The sequence below is a fragment of the Dermacentor andersoni genome, chromosome 9 (genome assembly GCF_023375885.2).
Source record: "Dermacentor andersoni chromosome 9, qqDerAnde1_hic_scaffold, whole genome shotgun sequence".
Taxonomy (NCBI): domain Eukaryota; kingdom Metazoa; phylum Arthropoda; class Arachnida; order Ixodida; family Ixodidae; genus Dermacentor; species Dermacentor andersoni.
Window position 1 is genome coordinate 60,919,290 of NC_092822.1, and position 8,104 is coordinate 60,927,393.

The following is an 8,104-nucleotide window of genomic DNA, read 5'->3' on the forward strand; positions in this document are numbered from 1 at the left end:
TCCAGATCCTCTGTGGGTAGGGCTTCGTGGCATTCTTTTACGGCAATATCCAGCTGGGGCCGTATGTGCGGTTTCAAGGTTGTGAATAGATGGCTGTAACAGAGCGTTGCACAGCAAAGCTCTGCAGGAATGCTGGCTGCCTGTTCTGAGCAAGATGTGCTGAGCCAAAAGGGATGAAAGCATGACAACTTGTTGGTTAGCCGTAATCTAATATTGTGGGCTATTATTGAGCAAATATATTAGTGAGGAGGAATCACATGTTTCAATCCCATGCTCATACTGTTTTTTCCTGTCAGCCTAGCTTCTTAATATGAAGGAAGAGAAGCTTTCTTCACCCTCCATTCCCCATCACGCTTCACCGACAGAGCACGGGTAAGGCTGATCATATTTAAACATCCAGTGTGTGAGTGTGCTATATTTTTACGTTTAATATAGGGCGGAGTCACGGATTCTAAAAGCCAAGTTGAAGCGTTTTGCCGGAGAGGGACATATTGGGTATGCTGCACAGCGCTTCGTAGAACACCATCACCTGCATGAGTTTTACCGCGAAGCTAAGTGACAAAAAAACTTTTTCATTGTGAGAACGTGAATGCTTCCATGCGCATAGGTAGAAATCAAATAAAATTTCACGCATCGTTTGTCTCTTTACACGGGATATAATTGAAACATTTTGAGAAAGCTTCGCTGGTGTAGGCTCCTACACTTGTGTTAAATCTGACGTAATTTTTTATTTGGCAGTTCGAAAAAAAGAAAGGTATGGGCTTAAAAGCCAGTAAATACGGTAAACGCAGTGTCTACAGCTTGCACACGGCAGCGAAGAGAGCTTTATCGCGGATCGCAAACTGGAGGTGGTATGGGGAGGCTTAGATTCGGCCTTATCGCCTTTACAGCACCCTATATAAACTCCTCAGCAAGCACTGTATAGTATTAAGGCCTCCCGGACGGAGTATTTAGGTGCCCAGACAAAGCTATCGTTTCCGGTACCTTCTAACAACTGCGCAGCTAATACAACATTCCTACAGCATGCACCAAGCAAAGTTGGTTCTCTTTGCAAAAAAGAAAAGAAAAAGAATGGTGCAGTGATCATCATATTAAACCACAGTGTAAAGTTGGAGCCATTCTGACGAACGACGTCCGTCTTTATAAGTACATTTTCACAAAACATTGTTAAGAACTTGGAGGACGCTTAAGGTTCGCCTTTAAAAGTGGAACGCGATAGCATTCAAAGATCCTTGGCTGTTTCTCACGCTTCTCGGCAACTGCTGCTTATGTAACCATAATGTTTACCGAGAAACGCCGTCGGCGAGCGCTATGCACGAAGGCGAGCTTTCTGGTAGAAACGCGGCCTCTTGCGTGGGCCGATCTTCTGTTATTGTTTCGCGCTTATAGTGTTTCAGTCCAAGATTTAACATAGAAGGCATTTGCGCTGTGGGTGTTTTGTTTCGTGACATTTATTTGAGGGCTATCATTCTCAAAATTCCAAGCAATATCTTTGTAAAGATATTGCGGTACAAGATACGAGCCAACTTTAGTGATAGAAGGAGAACTTTAGTGGCGTATAGATTATATGCCGCAAATATCGCGCACAGTGCGTTCGACGCCGGTCGCCGACGCCGGACGCCGACGCCTAATTTACTGCGACTTGGGGCCCTTAACGCTGTCGCATTAAAGACATCGAAGTATTGTTAAGCGCGAGCGCAGCCACATTAAAAAAATATCTCTAGCCTTCACAGCACTGCACCTAAATTATGAAACGGAGTGTAGCCATCACGAGGGAAGAATGCACGAAACTGGCTCGCGCGCCGGACGTTTCATAGAACTAGTACAGCGCAACATACAAAGTATGTTGCATGTTGCGCTGTACCAGTTCTAGAATGCAATACCAACTCGCCCAATCCTCAACCCTAGCGCTTCATAGAACAACTTTGGCGTCAGAGAAGCACGCGCGTGGTTGCGGCGGTATGTTTAGGGCATTGAGCTGCTGTGGTGGAGGAGGGACGTTCGACCACCATCAGTTACGAATTTCATTGTAGCGGCATAGGCGGACTGCACCCGCTTTCGAGGCATCTAACAGAAAACTCGAGGTGCGTTGAACGAGGGCGTCGCAGTGCGGACGAAATCGCAAGCTTGCGAACGATCCGAGGTGTATGGAAACGTCACTTGGATTAAGGACGCCCGTAACGCACGCGCACGCAGCTGTCGAAACGTAGCAATCTAAGTATGCTACCGTGTATTTAGAGAGTTAGCGGTGCCAAGTTCTGGTGTAGTTTATTGTTGTTCTCTATAAAAAAAATGTTATTTCTCTGACATCACAAGCATTCGCTGCTTGTGATCTATATTGCAGGATATATATATATATATACATATATCGTAAGTCATATGTTAAGAAGCCAACAATGACACCAAGGATGGCATAGGGCAAGCTAACTGCAGTTTATAACTGAATTAAAGAAATGGCGAAGAAGTGGAAATGAAAGTCGATGAAAAACAAATGGTCGCAGGTGGAATACGATAGAGCTACGATTCCCAATAGAGCTACCGCCAGCATCGTTTTCCCATCTACTTCGTCCTACTTGTTACTCTTTTCATCCCTCGCGCTGCCCTGTGCTTCCCCTCCACACACACACACACACACACACACACACACACACACACACACACACACACACACACACACACACACACACACACACACACACACACACACACACACACACACACACACACACACACACACACACACACACGCACACGCACACGCACGCGCACGCGCGCACACACGCACACATAGTATAGGTTGTTGGTATGTTTCGTATTGGCATATATGTGTGGCGTTTTGTGTATTCGTATTTCAATGTAAGGTTATTTTTACGATGTTTGAATGCGGTGATGAAGGTTCTGTCAATAAAGGAAGCGGGAGAAAGAGTGAGAGAATATAGGGGAACTGCTGATAGGTTTGCCCGAACGACTGTGTTCTAGAGTTACTCAACATTGAATTAGGAGAACAAACGAAGACGCAGAAGCTGACAATGGTGATGATAAGGTACAGAAAGTGGATGTGCATGAAGGAAGAAAATATAGAAACTCTTATTAGAATTTTAGATTAAGTTCACTTTTTCTCATAAAAGTGACACGTGCCTTCATGGCGCTTAGCACGCAGGGTATTTTGGCCATCCTGATGCAATGCTCTTAATGATTATTGGGTGTGGGTTCGGCTCCCACTAGCGGGACAGATTATCATTTCGTGGACTTTCAGTTCGCTTCACCTTATTGTTTCTTCACTCCCATTAAACATAAACATTTTTTCTTTCATATGCGTTCTCTGGCTTCGTTGTCGGTTTCGTCGTATGGCTGAGACACAATAAATCGAGTTCTCAGATTGCTTTATTCTTCTCAATCAATGATTGTGTCTCTTGTTGAGGAAACAGGGTTATAAGTTCAGCGTACTGTAAGCGAATTTTGGATTGTTCGTTTCGCCGAGTCACCTGTAAATTGTACTACTAGCTTGTAATATTGTTTTGGGTTTGCTTGGTGTCGGTACTGTTTACTTCAATAATTTAATGGCAGTGTTTAGGCTCACCTATCTTTTAGTTCAATTACGTGGTCATATATTTAAATGGCTTGGATCGGAGCATTCTTTTAGATTCGTAAGCTCTCCTCAGAAACCAGAACAGCAGTCTGAAACGACACCTTAGGTACTTAGTAAAACACGATTCTCATTCTGAAAGTTGATATAATCACATATATGTTAACGACGACATCTGCCACATGTGCTGTTTGTCACGTGGTCGAGGCGATGTATCCGTGTGTCAAAGTTTCGCTCCGGGATTTTGGTTAAAGAGTGGTGCGAAGTTCTAGTTAATGTATAGAACATTCCTCGCTAAGTGAGAACCGTTTTGAAATTAAATATTTCGCTGCTGTAAACGGATGCTGCCTAGACAACGATTAACTTCACCAAGATATTTTTGGAAAGCGCAATAACAGATTCTTCGCTGAATCATGTACATCGTCCTTGCTTACTTTTCTATTTACTCTGTGTACGCTGTTTATACAAATTTAAAAATAAAATTCTGGTGTTTTACGTGCCAAAACCATGATATGATTATGAGGCGCCTTTTAATGGGGGACCTCGGGATTAATTTTGATGACCTGGGGTTCTTTAACGGGCACCCAATGCACGGTACAAGGGCGTTTTTGATTTTTCCCTAATCAATATGCGCGTACCGTGGACGGGATTTGATCCCACGACCTCGTGCTTAGCTTAGACAAATTTACAACTTTACTGTAAATATATTGTAGTTATATATTGGCACATCTTTATATCTTTAGGTATCTGCCGTTTCTGCACTTGGGCCTTAGAATCTTCATTAACTATCGTGAACACGATAGCCATGAAGTGGAGAGGGAGAGAAAGAGAGAGATATCATGGTAATGTTGAGAAATGAAATGACACGGACAGTTCACGTCACAGACGCACAACGTACACAACACACATTACAACACAAAACACATAACCTATAGAATTAAAACGGAAATGTATGAAACGTCTTCATGGCACGGGGTGCACAGGAGGCACAAACATGTGCTCCGTGTTCATATTGTAGTTGAACACGTGACCCACGAATAACATACAGTACGGACATTATAGGCCACCATTTTGAGTGTTAAAAAAGCTGAAATAACAAAGTTATCTACTTCCTTCTTTAGATTAAATTAAAGAAAATAAAGATGCGTCCAACATTACCCGAGCAACTAGGCACATGAGTTGTCTACTTTGTCTTAATTGTAGTCAAATCAAGTCCACCAGCCATCATTCCTACGGAGAGTGGTTGGAGTGGCCGAAAGCGATTGCATTCTAAGCCGTTTATTTTTTTCTCCCTGGAAGTTTGTGCCCTTGGAAACTGAGAAACATCAACGTTTTCTTTTATTATTATTGTTATTTGATGCAACTGTGCGGCATACGAGTTCGAGCTTTCGTTACGAGTGTGCTGGCGTGGCTGCGGCCACTTGAGACGACCAAAAGCAGTTATCAGCCTAGCGACGGAAGCCGGCGTTTGCTATCAGCCTAATGCGAAGAAGCGAGAAATGTGACACGAAAATTGTGGGCGCTTACATCGTGGCGTTACTGTCACTCCGCTATTTTGTCCAGTGTTGTTTTTATACGGACTTCTTCATTCGCTTTCGCTGGGGCGGCGTCGCCAAGCACTTCTTATGGGTTTCAGCTTTGGTGCACTATGAAAGGCTGAGTTAAAAAAATAAATATCATGAAAAGGAGGCAACTAAATTTTCCGATAATGTTAAGTGGTGAATGACGGGCGATTTATTCACATGTAACTGCATAACTACAGTGTAGGTAAATCTGCCATCAGACCGTTTCCTGAATGCTCTCGTTCTTCACATAAGACGCGCACTTTTTATGTTCACGCAGCTTGCAAGTAAGGTACGGAGTGCGCAGACTTTGCAGCAAAGTCAGCAACGACTCGGTGAATCAAGTGAAAGTAATATTAGCGATTTTGTCTGCCTTCATAATTGGAAAACTCTTGAACATTTGGGATTTGCGAGCCGAAAAGGAACGCGTTGGTGGATTCTCGACCACTTGTCTACTGATGAAAGTAGCACTAAGACTTTGGCGGTATTTTCAATTGAGCCTACAGACAGCTACAGTTTCGTTTCGTGCATAGCACTCTTAATATATATATATATATATATATATATATATATATATATATACTTAGTATTCACCAAAACATGTGCATATACAAACTCAAAACCTAGTGGGACCCTCTCGCCATTCCGGATAGTGTCGGGTCACTGGAACGAAACGCGCTTTTTCCTTTGCAGCAATAGAACATACGGCGCACACTTTTACTAAATAGTAAAAGAATACATTGACGGCCTGCACTGCTTGGCGGTGATTTCTTTTTATTTGCAGCAAAATCAGCAACAATTCAGTGTATGAAGTGAAAGTAATATTCTGGATTTTGTCGGCCTTCCTGATTAGAAAACTCTTCAAAATTTGGGACTCGCTACCATACTCTGTCCTTAACAAGTGGCACGCGTGGTAACTTTCCAGAACAATTCGTACAGGCGTTTAATGTCCGCATGGCCTTTACATATGCTATGCCGGGTCTGTTTTGCCATTTCACTTTCAGTAAAATTTGAAAGGGAAAGAGCAAGAGATGAGAACACTGCGTAAACGTGTGCTCTTTCAGCGAATGTTGAACTTTCTTTCGCGTTGCTCATTCGTTGGTAATCAGGCTCTTTTACACACGTTCTACACTTAAGAAATTACTCCACAGTTAGCGTGGCTCTCTCTGACCTTACTGCGGTTATTTAACCTCGCGTGTGATGAACGGAGGGACTGACGATCCCTTCCTAATATGGGCTATTCCTGCAAGCATCGTCTACAATCAGACGAAGCCAACGTCCCTCCGTCCGTCCTTCCATCCGTCCGTCCGAATGAATGAATGAAAGATTGAATGAATAAATGAATGAATGCTGTGAACACACCTTTAAATAATAGCTGGTAGCAGGTAGAACCAACCTATAGCCATTTTGTTTTTCTACCGCCTGTTGTGTCTGCCATTGCACATTTGTCCAAATCAAGTATAAAATGCAGCGTCCCCTTCGCGGTGTTTTAACGCGATAGCGTTAAGGAACTCGTGTCGCAGAAAAGCCGGTGTCGTCGGCGGCGTTGGCCGTGAGAAAAAATATCTCGGAAGGAAATTCATAAATAAAAAGAACTTGCAAGATGGGTTTGGTGGCAATCGAACCAGGGTCTGTGGAGTGTGAGACGGTAAAGCTACCACTCAGCCATGCGTTCGTTGGTTCAAAGCGCGACAAAAGCGCCTCTAGTGAATGCGGTGTTGCCTTAGAAACGTGCCGTAGAAAGTTATACTGCGGTGTATATCGGTAATTATAAGCATGTCAATTGCAAAAGTCGCAGTTAAACGAGTAGCGAAGTACGTTTCCGCTACATTTCTTCTGCGCTTGGCGCACACGCAGAGCCATCTTGCGGCAAACACAGAAGACTTCCTCCTCGCGATGTACGGCGCTGCCCCGACGCCACTCGCGCGCCACTCGCCCGCTTCTCCCCTTCCTCCCGTTTGAGCGCATGCAAGCTTTGATTGAGGCCGTGCGGAGACCGGTGCGAGGATGCCCCAATACCCTTGCGTTTAATAAGTTTTCTCGCTCTCTTCCCTTCTCTTCCCTTCCAACGTCTAGCGTGCGTCACTCGAACCTTCGTGTTTAGGCGATGCGGCTCCTCTCTCCGCTCACAGCGCAATTCCTAGGTGCAGCGTGCGATGCGGGACGCCTCTCACGTGATCGCTGCGCCGTAGCGCGTCTAGTGGGAAAGCGTCCCCGGCGATGTGTGCCGGGCTCCTGGCGAGGAGTCATGCGTCTGCGTGGTGCTCCTGGAACAAATAATTAGAAAAAAGTTGTGCTGTGGACTTAGAAGTGTTGTATATGAAAACTATGTCTTTGTGTGACTCAAGAGCGTGCAGAGCGAATGAATGGGCGGTGCGAACGGGGTGCGATAACGCTATCGCGTTCAACTCTTGAAGGTGAAGCTTAAGCGTCCTCTAGTTTTCCCCCTTACTTCAACGCTGTCATTATTCAAGCCATAGTCATTGTCTCCTTCGCCAGGTAGATTCACGTCTCCTGTGCAGCCCGTAAAGCCTGGTGGCCCAGAAAGGCTAAATACCGCCTTTCTCTTACCCGCTGTTACCTTAATGCTCTTACCTAAAAAAAAAACGGATATCGCGACAGCCTAAAAAGACAAGTATGGTGAGTGCATTATCACTTTCCCACGCTCTGCGTAAATCACGCTCATTGTTGAATTCCTCATGCGATCTGGTGTTCTCAGATAATGTCATGCTTACTCACGCTTACCCACGGTTAGCATCACGCTGCACCCTGAATTATTGTGTAAGCGTTTCCTTAGGCATCCAGCGGCACACGTCGTAGAACTGAGCAAACAGACAAGCAATCGCCGCCTATACCGGCCTACTTTCTCTCTTGTGTTTTACTGTAACTTGTAGAACAAAATGCAGAAATGTGCGAGTCAATACACAAGCTTTATTACTCTATGTGCTAGGACTGT

At 44.5% G+C, this 8,104-nt stretch overlaps 1 long non-coding RNA gene across 1 annotated transcript in view; it reads left to right on the forward strand.

Moving 5' to 3' along the window:
* LOC140213090 (uncharacterized) overlaps window positions 1–8,104 on the forward strand; it is a 269,839-nt gene that overhangs the window by 30,292 nt on the left and 231,443 nt on the right. The window lies entirely within an intron of this gene.